The sequence below is a fragment of the Bombina bombina genome, chromosome 5 (assembly GCF_027579735.1).
Source record: "Bombina bombina isolate aBomBom1 chromosome 5, aBomBom1.pri, whole genome shotgun sequence".
In the NCBI taxonomy this organism is placed as follows: Eukaryota; Metazoa; Chordata; class Amphibia; order Anura; family Bombinatoridae; genus Bombina; species Bombina bombina.
The window spans coordinates 349,932,370-349,953,971 of NC_069503.1; the positions used below are offsets into that span (position 1 = coordinate 349,932,370).

General features: G+C 38.3%; 1 protein-coding gene across 1 annotated transcript in view; it reads left to right on the forward strand.

Annotated features, from left to right (window-relative positions):
* The window catches only part of FAM221A (family with sequence similarity 221 member A), a 148,093-nt gene extending 133,193 nt beyond the window's left edge, over positions 1-14,900 (forward strand). Inside the window, 1 exon segment of the mRNA XM_053714149.1 lies at positions 14,518-14,900. The gene's annotated coding sequence lies outside the window, so the exon portion shown is untranslated.
* The last annotated feature ends 6,702 nt before the right edge of the window (positions 14,901-21,602 follow it).

Below are 21,602 nucleotides of genomic sequence, written 5' to 3' on the forward strand. Positions count from 1 at the left end.
ACAAGTAACAGATCATAATTTTATAGCATTATTATTATTCTATAACATGCTAATAATTTTATTGGTGATACCATCTTTTGATATCATTAGAGTTGATGTCAGGTATATGTCTCTAGCTATTTTAGCTAGAAAAGCTTTATGGATTAAACTTGGAATGCTGACATGTCTTCTAAGTCAACTTTGCTTTCCCTTTCTTTCCAGGGTAAATAATCATTTTCGTTCCTTTCCTCACAACAAGGAACAAAAGCCTGATCCTTCATCCTCAGGAGCGGTATCAGTTTGGAAACTATTTCCAGTTTGGAATATATCCAAGCCTTATAGAAACCTATAGCCACCTCCTAAGTACCTATGAAGGTGCGGCCCTTATTCCAGCTCAGCTGGTATGGGGCAGATTACGTTTTCTTCAAAGAAATTTGGATCAATTCCGTTCTTAATCTCTGGTTTCAGAAACATTGTTTCAGAAAGGTACAGAATTGGCTTCAAGTTAAGGCCTCCTGCTAAGAGATTCTTTTCTTTCCCGTGTCCCAGTTAACACAGCAAAGGCTCAGCATTTCTGAAATGTGTTTCAGATCTAGAGTTGGCTGGAGTATTTATGCCAGTTCCAGTTCTGGAACAGGGGCTGGGGTTTTATTTTATCTCTTCATTGTACCAAAGAAGGTCAATTCCTTCAGACCAGTTCCGGATCTATCATTATTGAATCGTTATGTTAGGATACCAACATTCAAGATGGTTACTGTAGGACTATCCTGCCTTTTGTTTAGCAAGGGCATTATATGTCTACAATAGATTTACAGGATGTGTATCTGCATATTCCGATTCATCCAGATCACTTTTAGTGTCTGAGATTCTCTTTTTAGACAAGCATTACCAGTTTTGTGGCTCTACCGTTTGGCCTAGCCTCAGTTCCAAGAATTTTTTTCAAAGGTTCTCGGTGCCCTTCTTTCTGTAATCAGAGAATAGGGTTTTGGTATTTCCTTATTTGGACGATATCTTGGTACTTGCTCAGTCTTCTCATTTTCGAAGAATCTCATACGAATCGACTTGTGTTGTTTCTTCAAGTTCATGGTTGGAGGATCAATTTACCAATCAGTTCATTGATTCCTCAGACAAGGGTAACCTTTTTAGGTTTCTAGATAAATTCAGTGTCTATGACTGTCCTTGTCAGACAAGAGAAGTTTAACATTGATATCAGCTTGTCAAAACCTTCAGTCACAATCATTCCCTTTGGTAGCCTTATGCATGGAAATGTTGGGTCCTAGGACTGCCGCATCAGATGCGATCTCCTTTGCTCGTTTTCACATGCGACCTCTTCAGCTCTGTATGCTGAACCAATGGTGCAGGGATTACTCAAAGATATCTCAATTAATATCTTTAAACCGATTTTACGACACTCTCTGACATGGTGGACAGATCACCATCGTTTAGTTCAGGGTGCTTCTTTGTTCTTCCGACCTGGACTATAATCTGAACAGATGCAAGGCTTACAGGTTGGGGAGCTGTGTGGGGGTATCTGACGGCACAAGGGGTTTGGGAATCTCAGGAGGTGAGATTTCCGATCAATATTTTGGAACTCCGTGCAATTTTCAGAGCTCTTCAGTCTTGGCCTCTTCTGAAGAGAGAGTTGTTCATTTGTTTTCAGATAGACAATGTCACAACTGTGGCATACATCAATCATCAAGGAGGGACTCACAGTCCTCTGGCTATGAAAGAAGTATCTCGAATTTTGGTTTGGGCGGAATCCAGCTCCTGTCTAATCTCTGCGGTTCATATCCCAGGTATGGACAATTGGAAAGCGGATTATCTCAGTCGCCAAACGTTGCATCCGGGCGAATGGTCTCTTCACCCAGAGGTATTTCTTCAGATTGTTCAAATGTGGGAACTTCCAGAAATAGATCTGATGGCTTCTCATCTAAACAAGAAACTTCCCAGGTATCTGTCCAGATCCCGGGATCCTCAGGCGGAGGCAGTGGATGCATTATCACTTCCTTGGAAGTATCATCCTGCCTCTATCTTTCCGCCTCTAGTTCTTCTTCCAAGAGTAATCTCCAAGATTCTGAAGGAATGCTCGTTTGTTCTGCTGGTAGCTCCGGCATGGCCTCACAGGTTTTGGTATGCGGATCTTGTCCGGATGGCCTCTTGCCAACCGTGGACTCTTCCGTTAAGACCAGACCTTTTGTCTCAAGGTCCTTTTTTCCATCAGGATCTGAAATCCTTAAATTTAAAGGTATGGAGATTGAACGCTTGATTCTTGGTCAAAGAGGTTTCTCTGACTCTGTGATTAATACTATGTTACAGGCTCGTAAATCTGTATCCAGAGAGATATATTATAGAGTCTGGAAGACTTATATTTCTTGGTGTCTTTCTCATCTTTTTTCTTGGCATTCTTTTAGAATACCGAGAATATTACAGTTTCTTCAGGATGGTTTAGATAAGGGTTTGTCCGCAAGTTCCTTGAAAGGTCAAATCTCTGCTCTTTCTGTTCTTTTTCACAGAAAGATTGCTATTCTTCCTGATATTCATTGTTTTGTACAAGCTTTGGTTCGTATAAAGCCTGTCATTAAGTCAATTTCTCCTCCTTGGAGTTTGAATTTGGTTCTGGGGGCTCTTCAAGCTCCTCCATTTGAACCTATGCATTCATTGGATATTAAATTACTTTCTTGGAAAGTTTTGTTCCTTTTGGCCATCTCTTCTGCCAGAAGAGTTTCTGAATTATCTGCTCTTTCTTGTGAGTCTCCTTTTCTGATTTTTCATCAGGATAAGGCGGTGTTGCGAACTTCTTTTGAATTTTTACCTAAGTTGTGAATTCCAACAACATTAGTAGAGACATTGTGGTTCCTTCATTATGTCCTAATCCTAAGAATTCTAAGGAGAAATCGTTGCATTCTTTGGATGTTATTAGAGCTTTGAAATATTATGTTGAAGCTACTAAGTCTTTCCGAAAGACTTCTAGTTTATTTGTTATCTTTTCCGGTTTTAGAAAGGCCAGAAAACTTCTGCCATTTCTTTGGCATCTTGGTTGAAATCTTTAATTCATCTTGCCTATGTTGAGTCGGGTAAGACTCCGCCTCATAGGATTACAGCTCATTCTACTAGGTCAGTTTCTACTTCCTGGGCGTTTAGGAATGAAGCTTCGGTTGATCAGATTTGCAAAGCGGCAACTTGGTCCTCTTTGCATACTTTTACCAAATTCTACCATTTTGTTGTATTTTCTTCTTCTGAAGCAGTTTTTGGTAGAAAAGTACTTCAGGCAGCGGTTTCAGTTTGAATCTTCTGCTTATGTTTTTCATTAAACTTTATTTTGGGTGTGGATTTTTTTCAGCAGGAATTGGCTGTCTTTATTTTATCCCTCCCTCTCTAGTAACTCTTGTGTGGAAAGATCCACATCTTGGGTAGTCATTATCCCATACGTCACTAGCTCATGGACTCTTGCTAATTACATGAAAGAAAACATAATTTATGTAAGAACTTACCTGATAAATTCATTTCTTTCATATTAGCAAGAGTCCATGAGGCCCGCCCTTTTTTGTGGTGGTTATGATTTTTTTGTATAAAGCACAATTATTCCAATTCCTTATTTTATATGCTTTCGCACTTTTTTCTTATCACCCCACTTCTTGGCTATTCGTTAAACTGAATTGTGGGTGTGGTGAGGGGTGTATTTATAGGCATTTTAAGGTTTGGGAAACTTTGCCCCTCCTGGTAGGAATGTATATCCCATACGTCACTAGCTCATGGACTCTTGCTAATATGAAAGAAATGAATTTATCAGTTAAGTTCTTACATAAATTATGTTTTTTAGGTTAGGGTTTGGACCTGCAATAGAGATAACTGCCCTTTTAAGGGCAATGCCCATCCAAATGCCCTTTTCAGGGCAATCGGGAGCTTAGGTTTTTTTAGTTAGTATTTTATTTGGGGGGCTGGTTGTGTGGGTGGTGGGTTTTACTGTTGGGGGGTTGTTTTTTTTACAGGTAAAAGAGCTGATTACTTTGGGTCAATGCTTCGCAAAAGGCCCTTTTAAGGGCTATTGATAGTTTAGTTTAGGCTAGGTTTTTTTTTGGGGGGGGGGGGGGTTTTGATAGGGCTATTAGATTAGGTGTAATTAGTTTAAATATCTTGTAATTTGTTTATTATTTTCTGTAATTTAGTGTTTGTTTAGCTAATTGTATGTAATTTATTTAATTGTATTTAATTTAGGTAAGTTATTTAATTGTAGTGTAGTGTAGTGTAGTGTTAGGTGTTAGTGTAACTTAGGTTAGTTTTTATTTTACAGGTACTTTTGTATTTATTTTAGCTAGGTAGTTATTAAATAGTTAATAACTATTTAATAACTATTCTACCTAGTTAAAATAAATTAATATGTTTATTATAGTGGCGGCGACGTTGAGGGCGGCAGATTAGGGGTTAATAAGTGTAGTTAGGTTGCCGTGACATTGGGGGAGGGAAATTAGGGGTTAATAAATATAATGTAGGTGTCAGCGATGTCCGGAGCGGCAGATTAGGGGTTAATAAGTATAATGTAGGTGTCGACGATGTCGGGGGCGGCAGATTAGGGGTTTATAAGTATAAGATTAGGTGTGTTTTGACTCGGGGTTCATGTTAGGGTGTTAGGTATAAACATAACTTTTATTTCCCCATAGGAATCAATGGGGCTGCGTTACTGAGTTTTACGCTGCTTTTTTGCAGGTGTTAGACTTTTTCTCAGCCGGCTCTCCCCATTGATTTCTATGGGAAATCTTGCACAAGCACGTACGACCAGCTCACCGCTGACTTAAGCAGCGCTGGTATTGGAGTGCGGTAAGGAGCACAATTTTGCTCAATGCTCATTTCTTGCCTTTTAACGCCGAGTTTGTAAAATTCCGTAATACCAGCGCTGCAGGTAAGTGAGCAGTGAGTAAAAACTGCTCGTTAGCACCGCATAGCTTCTAATACAAAACTCTTAATCTGGTCTAGACTCATAAATTGTGAACTGGGTGGAATGCTGGCTTAAGGACAGAAAACAAACGGCTAGATTACGAGTTTTGCGGTATGAGTGAAAAAGCAGCGTTAAGGCTCTTTTTCACTACCGCTGGTATTACGAGTTTTGCAGGTGTAGGGGCACCGCACACTTTTTTGGCCGTAACGCAACGTAACTACCGCAGCTTTCAAAAAGTCCTTTTTCAATGGGACTTCCTTTGCGCCGGTATTACGAGTCTGCCTTGGAGGCCAAAAAGTGAGCTATACACCCTTAAACTACAAGATTCATACCGTAAACTGAAAGTCAGTAGTTATGAGTTTTATGCTACAAAGCTGTAACATAAAACTCATAACTAAAGTGCTAAAAAGTACACTAACACCCATAAACTACCTATTAACCCCTAAACTGAGGCCCTCTCGCATCGCAAACACTAAAATAAAATTATTAACCCCTAATCTGCCGCTCCCGACATTGCCACCACTATAATAAACATATTAACCCCTAAACCGACGCACTCCCGCATCACAAACACTAGTTAAATATTATTAACCCCTAACATCGCTGCCACCTACATACATTTATTAACCCCTAATCTGCCACCCTCAATGTTGCCGCCACTATGCTAAATTTATTAACCCCTAAACTTAACCCTAAGTCTAACCCCCACTAACTTTAATGTAATTAAAATAAAGCTAAATAAAACCTACTATTAATAACTAAATAATTCCTATTTAAAACTAAATACTTACCTGTAAAATAAACCCTAAGCTAGCTACAATATAACTAATAGTTACATTGTATCTAGTTTAGGTTTCATTTTTATTTCACAGGCAAGTTTGTATTTATTTTAACTAGGTAGAATAGTTACTAAATAGTTATTAACTATTTACTAACTACCTAGCTAAAATAAATACAAATTTACCTGTAAAATAAAACCTAACCTGTCTTACACTAACACCTAACCTTACACTATAATTAAATAAATTACATAAATTAAATACAATTAACTAAATAAAATAAAAAAACACTAAATAACACAAAATAAAAAAAGAAATTATCAGATATTTAAACTAATTACACCTAATCTAATAGCCTATCAAAATAAAAAAGCCCCCCCCAAAATAAAAAAAACCCTAGCCTAAACTAAACTACCAATAGCCCTGAAAAGGGCCTTTCTTTCATGTAATTAGCAAGAGTCCATGAGCTAGTGACGTATGGGATATACATTCCTACCAGGAGGGGCAAAGTTTCCCAACCTCAAAATGCCTATAAATACACCCCTCACCACACCCACAAATCAGTTTTACAAACTTTGCCTCCTATGGAGGTGGTGAAGTAAGTTTGTGCTAGATTCTACGTTGATATGCGCTCCGCAGCAGGTTGGAGCCCGGTTTTCCTCTCAGCGTGCAGTGAATGTCAGAGGGATGTGAGGAGAGTATTGCCTGTTTGAATTCAATGATCTCCTTCTACGGGGTCTATTTCATGGGTTCTCTGTTATCGGTCGTAGAGATTCATCTCTTACCTCCCTTTTCAGATCGACGATATACTCTTATATTTATACCATTACCTCTGCTGATTTTCGTTTCAGTACTGGTTTGGCTTTCTACAACATGTAGATGAGTGTCCTGGGGTAAGTAAGTCTTATTTTCTGTGACACTCTAAAGCTCTGGTTGGGCACTTTTTTTATAAAGTTCTAAATATATGTATTCAAACATTTATTTGCCTTGACTCAGGATGTTCAACATTTCCTTATTTCAGACAGTCAGTTTCATATTTGGGATAATGCATTTGAATATATCATTTTTATCTTACCTTAAAATTTGTCTTTTTCCCTGTGGGCTGTTAGGCTCGCGGGGGCTGAAAATGCTTCATTTTATTGCGTCATTCTTGGCACGGACTTTCTTGGCGCGAAATTTTTTTTTCTATTTCCGGCGTCATACTTGTTGCCGGAAGTTGCGTCATTTTTGACGTTTTTCGCGCCAAAATGTCGGCGTTCCGGATGTGGCGTCATTTTTGGCGCTAATAGCATTTAGGCGCCAAATAATGTGGGCGTCAATTTTTGTCTCCACTTTATTTAAGTCTCATCATTTGTTGCTTCTGGTTGCTAGAAGCTTGTTCTCTGGCATTTGTTCCCATTCCTGAAACTGTCATTTAAGGAATTTGATCAATTTTGCTTTATATGTTGTTTTTTCTATTACATATTGCAAGATGTCCCACGTTGCAACTGAGTCAGAAGATACTACTGGAAAATTGCTGCCTGGTGCTGGAACTACCAAAGCTAAGTGTTTCTGCTGTAAACTTTTGGTAGTTGTTCCTCCAGCTGTTGTTTGTATTAAATGTCATGACAAACTTGTTAATGCAGAAAATATTTCCTTTAGTAAAGTACCATTACCTGTTGCAGTTCCATCAACATATAATGTTCAGAGTGTTCCTGATAACATAAGAGATTTTGTTTCTGAATCCATTAAGAAGGCTATGTCTGTTATTCCTCCTTCTGGTAAACATAAAAAGTCTTTTAAAACTTCTCTTTATACAGATGAATTTTTAAATGAACATCATCATTCTGATTCTAATGATTCTTCTGATACAGAGGATTCTGTCTCAGAGGTTGATGCTGATAAATCGTCATATTTATTTAAAATGGAATTTATCCGTTCTTTACTTAAAGAAGTCCTAATTGCATTAGAAATTGAGGATTCTGGTCCTCTTGATACTAAATCTAAACGTTTAGATAAGGTCTTTAGATCTCCTGTGGTTATTCCAGAAGTTTTTCCTGTTCCTGGTGCTATTTCTGAAGTAATTTCCAGAGAATGGAATAATTTGGGTAATTCATTTACTCCTTCTAGACGTTTTAAGCAATTATATCCTGTACCGTCCGACAGATTAGAGTTTTGGGACAAAATCCCTAAAGTTGATGGGGCTATTTCTACCCTTGCTAAACGTACTACTATTCCTACGGCAGATGGTACTTCCTTTAAGGATCCTTTAGATAGGAAAATTGAATCCTTTCTAAGAAAAGCTTATCTGTGTTCAGGTAATCTTCTTAGACCTGCTATATCATTGGCTGATGTTGCTGCAGCTTCAACTTTTTGGTTGGAAATTTTAGCGCAACAAGTAACAGATCATGATTCTCATAATATTATTATTCTTCTTCAACATGCTAATAATTTTATCTGTGATGCCATTTTTTTATATTATCAGAGTTGATGTCAGGTTTATGTCTCTAGCTATTTTAGCTAGAAGAGCTTTATGGCTTAAAACTTGGAATGCTGATATGTCTTCTAAATCGACTCTACTTTCCCTTTCTTTCCAGGGTAATAAATTATTTGGTTCTCAGTTGGATTCTATTATCTCAACTGTTACTGGTGGGAAAGGAACTTTTTTACCACAGGATAAAAAATCTAAAGGTAAAAACAGGGCTAATAATCGTTTTCGTTCCTTTCGTTTCAACAAAGAACAAAAGCCTGATCCTTCATCCTCAGGAGCAGTTTCAGTTTGGAAACCATCTCCAGTCTGGAATAAATCCAAGCCTTCTAGAAAAGCAAAGCCAGCTTCTAAGTCCACATGAAGGTGCGGCCCTCATTCCAGCTCAGCTGGTAGGGGGCAGATTACGTTTTTTCAAAGAAATTTGGATCAATTCTGTTCACAATCTTTGGATTCAGAACATTGTTTCAGAAGGGTACAGAATTGGTTTCAAGATAAGACCTCCTGCAAAGAGATTTTTTCTTTCCCGTGTCCCAGTAAACCCAGTGAAAGCTCAAGCATTTCTGAAATGTGTTTCAGATCTAGAGTTGGCTGGAGTAATTATGCCAGTTCCAGTTTTGGAACAGGGGCTGGGGTTTTATTCGAATCTCTTCATTGTACCCAAGAAGGAGAATTCCTTCAGACCAGTTCTGGATCTAAAAATATTGAATATTTATGTAAGGATACCAACATTCAAAATGGTAACTGTAAGGACTATCTTGCCTTTTGTTCAGCAAGGGCATTATATGTCTACAATAGATTTACAGGATGCATATCTGCATATTCCGATTCATCCAGCTCACTATCAGTTCCTGAGATTCTCTTTCCTGGAAAAGCATTACCAGTTTGTGGCTCTGCCGTTTGGCCTAGCTACAGCTCCAAGAATTTTTACAAAGGTTCTCGGTGCCCTTCTGTCTGTAATCAGAGAACAGGGTATTGTGGTATTTCCTTATTTGGACGATATCTTGGTACTTGCTCAGTCTTCACATTTAGCAGAATTTCATACGAATCGACTTGTGTTGTTTCTTCAAGATCATGGTTGGAGGATCAATTCACTAAAAAGTTCATTGATTCCTCAGACAAGGGTAACCTTTTTAGGTTTCCAGATAGATTCAGTGTCCATGACTCTATCTTAGACAGACAAGAGACGTCTAAAATTGATTTCAGCTTGTCGAAACCTTCAGTCACAATCATTCCCTTCGGTAGCCTTATGCATGGAAATTCTAGGTCTCATGACTGCTGCATCGGACGCGATCCCCTTTGCTCGTTTTCACATGCGACCTCTTCAGCTCTGTATGCTGAACCAATGGTGCAGGGATTACACAAAGATATCTCAATTAATATCTTTAAAACCGATTGTCCGACATTCTCTGACGTGGTGGACAGATCACCATCGTTTAATTCAGGGGGCTTCTTTTGTTCTTCCGACCTGGACTATAAACTCAACAGCTGCAAGTCTTACAGGTTGGGGAGCTGTGTGGGGGTCTCTGACGGCACAAGGGGTTTGGGAATCTCAGGAGGTGAGATTACCGATCAATATTTTGGAACTCCGTGCAATTTTCAGAGCTCTTCAGTCTTGGCCTCTTCTGAAGAGAGAGTTGTTCATTTGTTTTCAGACAGACAATGTCACAACTGTGGCATACAACAATCATCAAGGAGGGACTCACAGTCCTCTGGCTATGAAAGAAGTATCTCGAATTCTGGTTTGGGCGGAATCCAGCTCCTGTCTAATCTCTGCGGTTCATATCCCAGGTATAGACAATTGGGAAGCGGATTATCTCAGTCGCCAAACGTTGCATCCGGGCGAATGGTCTCTTCACCCAGAGGTATTTCTTCAGATTGTTCAAATGTGGGAACTCCCAGAAATAGATCTGATGGCTTCTCATCTAAACAAGAAACTTCCCAGGTATCTGTCCAGATCCCGGGATCCTCAGGCGGAGGCAGTGGATGCATTATCACTTCCTTGGAAGTATCATCCTGCCTATATCTTTCCGCCTCTAGTTCTTCTTCCAAGAGTAATCTCCAAGATTCTGAAGGAATGCTCGTTTGTTCTGCTGGTAGCTCCAGCATGGCCTCACAGGTTTTGGTATGCGGATCTTGTCCGGATGGCCTCTTGCCAGCCGTGGACTCTTCCGTTAAGACCAGACCTTCTGTCGCAAGGTCCTTTCTTCCATCAGGATCTCAAATCCTTAAATTTAAAGGTATGGAGATTGAACGCTTGATTCTTGGTCAAAGAGGTTTCTCTTACTCTGTGATTAATACTATGTTACAGGCTCGTAAATCTGTATCTAGAGAGATATATTATAGAGTCTGGAAGACTTATATTTCTTGGTGTCTTTCTCATCATTTTTCCTGGCATTCTTTTAGAATTCCGAGAATTTTACAGTTTCTTCAGGATGGTTTAGATAAAGGTTTGTCCGCAAGTTCCTTGAAAGGACAAATCTCTGCTCTTTCTGTTCTTTTTCACAGAAAGATTGCTAATCTTCCTGATATTCATTGTTTTGTACAAGCTTTGGTTCGTATAAAACCTGTCATTAAGTCTATTTCTCCTCCTTGGAGTTTGAATTTGGTTCTGAGGGCTCTTCAAGCTCCTCCTTTTGAACCCATGCATTCATTGGACATTAAATTACTTTCTTGGAAAGGTTTGTTCCTTTTGGCCATCTCTTCTGCCAGAAGAGTCTCTGAATTATCTGCTCTTTCTTGTGAGTCTCCTTTTCTGATTTTTCATCAGGATAAGGCGGTGTTGCGAACTTCTTTTGAATTTTTACCTAAGGTTGTGAATTCCAACAACATTAGTAGAGAAATTGTGGTTCCTTCATTATGTCCTAATCCTAAGAATTCTAAGGAGAAATCGTTGCATTCTTTGGATGTTGTTAGAGCTTTGAAATATTATGTTGAGGCTACTAAGTCTTTCCGAAAGACTTCTAGTCTATTTGTCATCTTTTCCGGTTCTAGAAAAGGTCAGAAAGCTTCTGCCATTTCTTTGGCATCTTGGTTGAAATCCTTAATTCACCATGCTTATGTCGAGTCGGGTAAAACTCCGCCTCAAAGGATTACAGCTCATTCTACTAGGTCAGTTTCTACTTCCTGGGCGTTTAGGAATGAGGCTTCGGTTGATCAGATTTGCAAAGCAGCAACTTGGTCCTCTTTGCATACTTTTACTAAATTCTACCATTTTGATGTGTTTTCTTCTTCTGAAGCAGTTTTTGGTAGAAAAGTACTTCAGGCAGCGGTTTCAGTTTGAATCTTCTGCTTATGTTTTCATTAAACTTTATTTTGGGTGTGGATTATTTTCAGCAGGAATTGGCTGTCTTTATTTTATCCCTCCCTCTCTAGTGACTCTTGCGTGGAAAGATCCACATCTTGGGTAGTCATTATCCCATACGTCACTAGCTCATGGACTCTTGCTAATTACATGAAAGAAAACATAATTTATGTAAGAACTTACCTGATAAATTCATTTCTTTCATATTAGCAAGAGTCCATGAGGCCCACCCTTTTTGGTGGTTATGATTTTTTTGTATAAAGCACAACTATTCCAATTCCTTATTTTATATGCTTTCGCACTTTTTTTATCACCCCACTTCTTGGCTATTCGTTAAACTGATTTGTGGGTGTGGTGAAGGGTGTATTTATAGGCATTTTGAGGTTGGGAAACTTTGCCCCTCCTGGTAGGAATGTATATCCCATACGTCACTAGCTCATGGACTCTTGCTAATATGAAAGAAATGAATTTATCAGGTAAGTTCTTACATAAATTATGTTTTTGCGGGCATTGCCCCAAAGAAATCAGCTCTTTTACCTGTAAAAAAAAATACAAACAACCCCCCAACAGTAAAACCCACCACCCACACAACCAACCCCCCAAATAAAATCCTAACTAAAAGGGGGCCGAGCCAACTAGCTATCAGAGCAGACGTGTGGGACTACAGCTCCTGCCATAATTAAGCATAAACAAGCTAAAAGCTAATAATACTTCACACAAAATTGCCCTAAATCACCCTTGAAGCTGAAAGACCAGCCTGGTTGCCGCGGATGTGCCCGCAGTGAGAGAGAATAAGGAAAATTCGGAGGCCCTAGTAACATCTTAGTATTAGGCCTTCAGATCGCCAGAGCCGGTGAAACTCCTGCCGCAATCGGACCCTCACTACTGGAGGGTTAATGATATCAGCCTGATGTCATAAAGGCTAAAGTGGTCATTAACAACTAGAAAGGGATACTTAATTTTCTACTGGGGAGAAGCTAGCCCTGCACAGCATTACGAAGCGTTACCTTCTGCACTGGTGAGAACTATACATTATTCAGGATGTCGGATGTTAAGAGCGTACTACAAGCTTTATTTGAGGACTACGAGACTGCAATGCTGGCCAGGTTTGATAGCCTTTTGCTGAAAATGCAGTCTGTTGGTGGTCGGGGCTCGGCTACTACGGTAATGGCGGCAGGGGAGGTGGTCTCTGCCAGACACCAAACAAACACGCCATGCTTTTCCGGCCAGGCACTGCAACTAAGCCAAGATATGATTCTCATGGGAACAAGTGGATCCGATCACTTGCAATCTCCTGCCCAGTCGGACTCAGCAGTGGGAATCGTTCCTATGCCTGTAGTAGCGGGACTTGTGGAGCCTGGAGATGGCTGTCAGGACCAGCAACTTTCTTTATACTCATTTCCCCAAGAGAACGGGGGTATCAACCCCATGCTGACTTACGCAGAGAATTTACTTCATTTAGCCCCGGCTGCTGGGCGTGGGGTTCAGGTTGTCCCTATGATTGCGGGCTCCCAGGACAGAGACAGCGCAGGTCAGCCATTTTGGGCCCTGAGTAGGCTCTTTCATATGAGACCAGCAGCATTGGGATTTGCCTCAGTTGGATGTGGGGAGCCTGGCTGTACAGCTTTTTCGCTAGCCTGCAGGAAAGGAGTGGGCTGAGGAGAGTTATTAAAAGTGGATTTGAGTCTCAGGACATTAAGTTGTTGTCTGATGATTTTAATCTTGAGCACAGTTACTGCACATTATATACTGCGTTTATGAAGTCCTTGGGCTGATTTAGCAATGTAGCTTTTACACTGGGTAACATGAATATGACATAATCTAGATCACAGTAGCTAAATTTATGAGAATAATGGTCAGTCTAGTGTTTTAGTCACATCTCCATCTCTGGATTGCCTAGGCGTTTGATCTTCACCTATAAATGACATATGTGTGTCATTACACTACTAATCCCCAGTATGTTGTAGGCCTACCTTTTATGACCTTTTAATGTGTGTAATCTGAGAGCTGGAGAGAGCGATGCTTTTATAGCATATAATTTAGCAATATTGAACTAACCTAGTTAATTTTGATATGTGCACAGATCACCATTAAACCTAATGACCTTAGTGCCCTATTAAATGTCTGGTTGTGATCCCTTCTCCATATATACCCTGTAGAAAGTCTGTCTGTAGCTTGAGATCCATTGTTTGCTCACCGAGAGGGACTTTGTTACCATTTTAGGCTTCGCGCCCCCCCCCCCCCCCCTTTGACCATCTGCTTCAAACTAATGGAGATAGATATATAGATAAAGCTCTATGCTATATACAAAAAATATCTAATCAATATATATATATAGTTGAAAAAATCATAAATAAATGGGTTAGCTCCAGTAGATTGAGTATAAAAAGTTATAGAAAAAGTAATAATAGATCTATGCTCACTTTATAAATTGATAGTAGCAGAGTTATACTATTTGTTGCAGGATTGTGCTAATTAGTAGCAGATTTGTATTATTTTAAAGAGAAAACAGATGCAATAATATTAAGTGTATATATACTATATATATATATATATATATATATATATATATATATATACAGTATATATTTTTATTAGATATTTTTTGTATATAGCATAGAGCTTTATCTATATATCTATCTCCATTAGTTTGTAGCAGCTGGCCAAGCGCTCCTGTATCTACCTCCCACATTCATCTAAGCTTTATTGTTCCTGAGGAGAACAATTTTGGTACAAGAGCATACAAACAAAAGCGCAGAAAATATTTATCTTCTTGTCTACTCTGACATGTGAGTATTGCCTAAATGACATAGGATGTAATGTTTGCACTGGGTCCCATCCTCTCTCAAAACTGTCCCATTTTACAGATGTAAATATACAAATATTTCAAAATCCAAACTATTCCCAAAATGCTAACCTTTTCCAGTCCCAAGCATTTTGGATAAAAGAACTTATACCTGTACTTATTTTATTTTTTATATTATCAAGTGTTACTAATTCTTACCATGAAAAGCCTGACTACAAATTAAATCTTTTTTTTTTTTTTTTTTTGTAGATTGCCTAATGACACTGCGTGCATTGAGAACATGGATGAACACTTTTTAAATATCTGAGTTTACAACTTTTAGTAGTTTTGAGATATTTAACTATTTTGAAATGAGTAAAAATAGGACTGAATAACCTAAATAAATATAGCATCAGCATTTAATTTGATATGTTTGATTGTTTAGCGTGTAAGCTCCTTCGGAGTAGGACCATTCTATCCTTTCATCAGTTAACATTATAAAGTTTTAGTTGTCAGTTGTCTGTTTTATCTATTTCTATATTGTCTATTTTACTTTACATGATATTACTTTGTATATGTGCCCATTTACTCAACATTACATAATATGGCATTGCTTTTAGAAATAAATTATATGACAAAATAACACTCCCAAATGAATCGTTATAACTTTTTTTCCTTTTTAATGAAAATGCCTTAGAATTCTAAGCGTCTCCTAAGTGGACTTCTATAGAAATATTTGACTATTAAAGCAGAAGTTTAGCTTATCCCCTTAAGTGGTGATAAATTCTAAATAACTACATTTCACTATATTAAAGCATTAGTTAATAAATGTGTATTGAGACTCTTATTTTCCTTTAACATGTCTGACCTGTGTCCCAGCCGCTTTCGTGTGAAATCCAATATTTTCAAAATATGACAGGCATCTGGTGCAGCCAATAGGCACTGCACCATAAGCCCTATGTAAATTACCGGTGTTCTGTTAAGGGGCCAAACTTTTGAAAAGAGCGAACCATGTCACTTCCTGTGACGTTACATCAGCTGTTGTACACATTTTGGCCCTAATGCGTATGCGTGCCAGCGTCATCACATACCTGGCCACATACGTCACTGGGAAACTATTTAGACCTGTGAAATTCAGAAGCCTTTCTATAGCGCATGCGTGGCACTTTCTATCACAAATGGGGGGGTTTATGGAAAGCAGTTTATTCGTCTCCTCAGCAATATTCGGAAGTCCGCCCCCCACTGCAACTACTCCCATTAAGCTGAGTCTCCGTGCGTGTATGACAAACAGCCACTCGGCTATTGCCACTGCTTCTTCTGCTGATCCAATGCAGCTTTTCAAAGGCTCCCTTCAATGTCATTGTTTAAACATTTGTTGCAGCAGTAAGCATTGGATCAGCAGAAGCAGTGGCGATAGCCGAGTGGCTGTCATACACGCACGGAAACTCAGCTTAATGGGAGTAGTTGCAGTGGACTTCCGAATATTGCCGAGGAGAAGAATAAGCTTTCCATAAACCCATTTGTGATAGAAAATGCCACGCATGCGCTATAAAAAGTGACGTATGGGGCCAGGTATGTGATGACGCTGGCACACATGCGCATTAGGGCCAAAATGTGTACAACAGCTGATGTAACGTCACAGGAAGTGACATGGTTCGCTCTTTTCAAAAGTTCGGCCCCTTAACAGAACACCGGCCACAAGCTCCTGCGCCGCTGCTTAGAAAAACTGACAGTAAGGATTGGGAGCTGTACCAACTGTTCAAGTGTAGTTGTAGGGAATATCCGACCGCAGCTTTATTGGATATAGATTCACTGTTTACTGCTACGGTCTCGGCAGCACGTGTCATTGTAGTAATATAAACCTTGTACCAAAATGCCTTTTTATAGTAAGTTATTTTAAAAAAAAATATATATATATATATTTTTTGTGTGCAATTAATCTATTAGCTTTATTGCCAGTATCACAGGAGGTGCAGGGGGGTTAGGGGGGGATCGGTCATTTTTAATAGTCCCCATTTATGGTAAAACTTGTAAGCAAATAACACTAGTGTGTGTAAAAAACAGTTAAACTCATATTTTATTTAAATATTTGAGGGGCATTTTTTCCCCCTTTATTGATAGTATTGTTAGGACGTTTGGGAAGGATTCCCTACAACTACACTTGCGCAGTCTGTATAGCTCCCAATCCTTCCTGTCAGTTCTTCTAAGCAGCGACGCGGGAGTGTGGAGCTGGTAAATTTCATAGGGTGTATGTTGTAGCGCCTGTTTGCTGCACCAGATGCCTGTGATATTGTGGAAAAAAATATTTCACACAGAGGCGGCCGAGACACAGGTGAGAGGAAAATTAATAAAAGTTTGTTTTTAGTGCAAATATAACATGTTAAAGGAAAATAAGAGTCTCACTATTGGTTTCACCTTAGTTGCCAGCTTTATCATTAAGGGCACCCATACATTTTACTCATCATTTTTAACAGACAAACAGGCTTTCTAGTGATACCTTATATGGTTATATAAAATAGAAATAAGTAGGACTTAAATACTTAAAAATGGGGGGGGGAGCAATTTTTAAAACCATTTTCTTTATAACTATTTCTACAAAACTAGTGTAGTTAAAGAAAAATACAAAAACAAATGCAAAAAAACACTCAGTCACAGTGCTCAAGTTGTAACCGTGGGGACAAATGAAATGAGTGGCAGCATTCCTTAGCTTCCATTGAAGTGCTGGGTCTTAAAGTTACCTGTCATGCTTGGAGCGGTAGCACTATTCTCCGTTTTGCAGCGAAATCTTAAACTGCCATCCATAGTATTGCTGGTATTCCTGGGGCATCTAACTACATCCCCTTCCAAAACATTTCCTCCTGGTCCGTACTCACAGCTATGCCACCCATTGTGATGCTGGTAATCGTGGAGCATGAAACCACACCTCCTTCCGGAGCATCAGCTATATACTTGCAGCTCAGCAATCCAACTCCACCGCACATATCCTTGGGGCTTGTTAACACCCCCCTTTCCCCCTAGTGTGTACTTATTAAAATAGCAATCTAGAAGCAAACTGCTGCTATTGTCCTATATCAATATAGACATTTTGGTCATATAATTAAGCTGGATGTTCAGACTGACAGAGTACAATAGTCATATGAAAACATGATATTGGGATTCCCAAAATATATGAAGTATATAAAAAGTCAAAATGGTATTGATCTCAGATTAAAAGATTTGCAGATACATGAGAAGGCTGCAATATATCTGATGCGTTTTGGCATACGCATTACTCATAGATGCTTAAAAATGTACATTATTAATACATTTAAAAAAATAAAATTAAAAAAACAGCCTCATCCCTATTGGTCCTCTCATATCACATGATAAGCTCCTATTAATTTCTTAAGGTGGGACTCCTGGTTTCATCACATTACTTTATGATCAATTTCCTACTGATTACATATCAATTTCTGTCTATTCTCTTTTGAAATGATTCAAGTACATTACCTCTGGGTTGAATGAGATAAAGTACAGATTTTGGCTTAAAACCCACATGTTAATTGAACGTGTGTGTAATTCCAGCAGTGGAGGCAAAAGAGAGGTTATTGTTAAAAAGAGAAACTTTCTGGATATTCAAAATAATGACAAGATTACCTGATGGTTTTAATTCTGAATTTGATCTCATTAACTTTTGGGAGTAGTATGTATATGTAGTCCTCCTTATTACATAACATATATATAGCTTAATGTTTTGGTCCCAAAGTTGGACCTTTATTAAGGGTACAATCAACAGTGTTTTTTTTAACGAAACAACACCAACCTTAAATAGAGAGCTAATCTCGTTCAATAGCCCGCCAAACAAAATGTGGAAGCTACCGGAATTGAAATGCGCCACTTCCGGTTGTGATATCACTTAACGCGCTCGTAAATATCAATGTTACATAAAAGTCTATTCAAAAATACTTTTATCAATTTCAAGCACTATAGAGTACTGTGTAGCAATACTTTCACACTATAAACAGAAAAATACATAAGTACACACCTTAAAGCGTTTCTTATGAAAAACGTCCCCCTACCATGTGATCAGTTACCATGTTTACTGCCAAACATTACCCGAATTGGCAGGGCAACCTACAAAACCTAAACGTAAAAAGAATTTATACTTATCGATAAATTTATTTTCTTTGGGCTGATGAGAGTCCATAGCTTCATAACATGTGGGATATATTCCAGCCTATCAGGAGGAGGTCAAAAACCCTCACAGAGCTTTAGTCCCTCCCATTTCCTCTCCCTTTTCAGTTTACGTATAGCTGAGAAGAGAAGACAGAAAAAAAGGTAGGAAAGACAGAATGCAGGATTATGAGTTGAAAATGAGAACTGTCACCTCTATACATCAGAAAAATCATAAATGTCAAAATTATAAAATTTGGAAAAAGTGTTAAGGGAAGATCAAGTTGCCGCCCTGCAAGTTTGTTCTAAGGAGGCATCATCCTTGAAAGTCCAGGAAGTAGATATTGATCTTGTAGAATGAGCAGTTACTCTTTTCGGTCGGGTTTTACCCTGTTTAAACCAGGATGCCAGGGCCACCATCTTAGCTTTCGGACCCTTCCAAGGACCAGATAAGTGGACAAATAAACTGGATGTTTGTCTAAAGTCTTTAGTAGCCTGAATGTAGAACTTTAAAGCTCTGACAACATCTTGTTTGTGAAGTATTTTTTCCTTTGGATTAGAAGGCTTTAGACACAAAGAAGGAGCAACTATTTCCTGACTAATATTTTCTAATGATACCATCTTCGGAGGAAAATCATATTTGGTCCACAGGATAGCCTTATCTTGGTGAAAAGTCAGAAATGGAAGATCACAAAATAGAGCTTATAATTCAGAAACTCTTCTAACTGAAGAAATGGCTAGAAGAAAAAGAATATTTAAGGTCTAAAATAAGCATAGGTTCAAAAGCAGCACCTTACAGAACAGAGAGAACTAAATTCAAGTTCCAAGGAGGAGATATTGGTCTAACAGGACAAATTCTCACCAGGTCTAGAACCAAAGTTGTAACACGCAGTTATCTGACCCTTTAGAGAACTAGCTAGTCCATCCTGAAGTATTCTGGGAAGGATTTCAAAGGAAAAACCTCAAGAAGAACACCAATGAAAGTAAGCTTTTCAGATGTTAAAAGTATATGAAACCCAAATTGTTCTTTCATGATTCAGATAGAGCATGCAATTTTAAGCAACCTTCTAATTTACTCCTATTATCAATTTCTCTTTGTTTCCCTGTAATTCCTGGTTTGCAGCCTCTGGTTTGTCCTTGAAGCACAGGAGGGCTGTGGAAAAACCTTGCATCAGAAGCTCTCTCTATAATAAAAAAAAAATGTTAAACAAACATATAAAAGATAACTGTGAAGACGAAAACGGCCTCCACAGGTCTAATCAAACCCTTGATTCTTTATTTGACTAGGTAAATATTAGGAAGTTTAGCAATCTTTCTGTGAATAAAACAGAAAGAGCAGAGATTTGTCCCTTCAAGGAACTTGCAGACAAACCATCCTGAAGAAACTGAAAAATTCTTGCAACTCTAAAAGAATACCAAGAAAATTTATGAGAAGAACACCATGAAATGTAAGTCTTCCAAACTCGATAATAAATCTTCCTAGAGACAGATTTACGAGCTTGTAACATAGTATTAATCACTGAGTCAGAGAAACCTCTATGACTTAGCACTAAGCGATCAAATTCCATACCTTCAAATTTAATGATTTGAGAACCTGATGGAAAAACGGACTTTGAGACAGTAGGTCTGGCCTTAACGGAAGTGGTCAGATAAAGTGTAGAAACCAAAGCGCCAAAAAAGAGGCTGGGTCTGAACAATATGAACTGTAGTCAATATAACTTTTAAAATACAAAATAAAATGACACTTTATTTTCAAACATACATGGATCCATGTAACAAACAAACAGTTAAAATATACTGTAAAAACAATTAAACTCTAATGATTAATTAAAATCACAGACGCTATCCTCTTACAGGTAACTAGTATATAGACCGAAATGTACTGGTGTCCCAGTAGCTACTAAACAGAATGCTCCTCCTAATAGGAGTTGGGTTAGCCTTTATCTAACTGTGGGTAGTAATAATGATTATTATGTACTAATTTGCGTGCTGCTAAGTGTTTAGAAATGTCTATCATTAATAATAGGTTTCTAGGTGCAATAAAAATGTACAGATGAGAAAACTTACTGTATGGGGAAAAGGTGTTGTGTAGAGTCAGTGTAGGACTAAGTGTAACATTCCAATATACTTGTGCAAAATAAACTCCTTACAGGTGATAAAAATACCTTTGCTAGTGAAAAAATAAAAAGTAAAATAGTTCCGATAAATTTCGAAGTGAAAGAATATACTAATTTCTCATAATCATTATTTAGTAGAAACTAAAATAGGAAACTAACTTTAGCAAAATCAACTCCAGCAGAGTTAAACAAACAAACAAGCGTGAATGTCAATGTTCAAAAAAACACATATATGTGATTGTCACCAGTTCATAAAATCTTCCAAAAAATCAGTGTGATAATCCAAATGGTAGTGTTATAATCCAAATATAAAAAACAATCAAAGAATAATCAAATGCAAAAAATCAGTGGCCACTGTAAAAAACAAAACAAGATATGCAGAATGTTAAGAGACCTACAGATAGATCTTCCTAGTAGTGATATTCTTTGGAGAGGAAGTGCCTGCAACCACAGCAGGACCTGTAGGGTTGTTATGGGGGTGTCTAGGTCTTCTCAGAAGCCCGGCAATCCCAAATAATACCTATAGTAATAAAAATAAACAAACAATAGTGCAGAGGGTATTACCCAAGTATAATAAATGAAAATAAACTCACCAGTCGACGCGTTTCGGTCTATGCTAGACCTTTATCAAGACTGGAATGTATAGTTACAAGTGGTCTCTTATACCTGTTTGGCAAATGTAGACTGGAAGTAGTTGCATAATACTTCCGGTTTCGTATAATTGGTTAAAATCCTCATTTCTAAATAGCTTGTGAATATAACGTGGTTTATAAACTTGTCTTATCCAAATAACCTTTATTGCATATATATTTTGTTTATTTTATGCCTTCGTTGTATACAAACTTGAACCGGCTTGTGAATCATCGGCCCTTAAATACTTCTGGTTTCCTTGACAAGTTACTTCCGGTTTACATTGTAACTTATTCTACAAGTCTTAACGTATAACTGTAAATAAACATATGTATTCACACAATATATTCAGACCATGTGTTCAGACCCAGCTCTTCTTATTACTATCATCTATTAGTCACCAGGGGCGCGATCCAATATAGATCGCAGTTTGCGGCGCAAGCGAGGGAACCCACG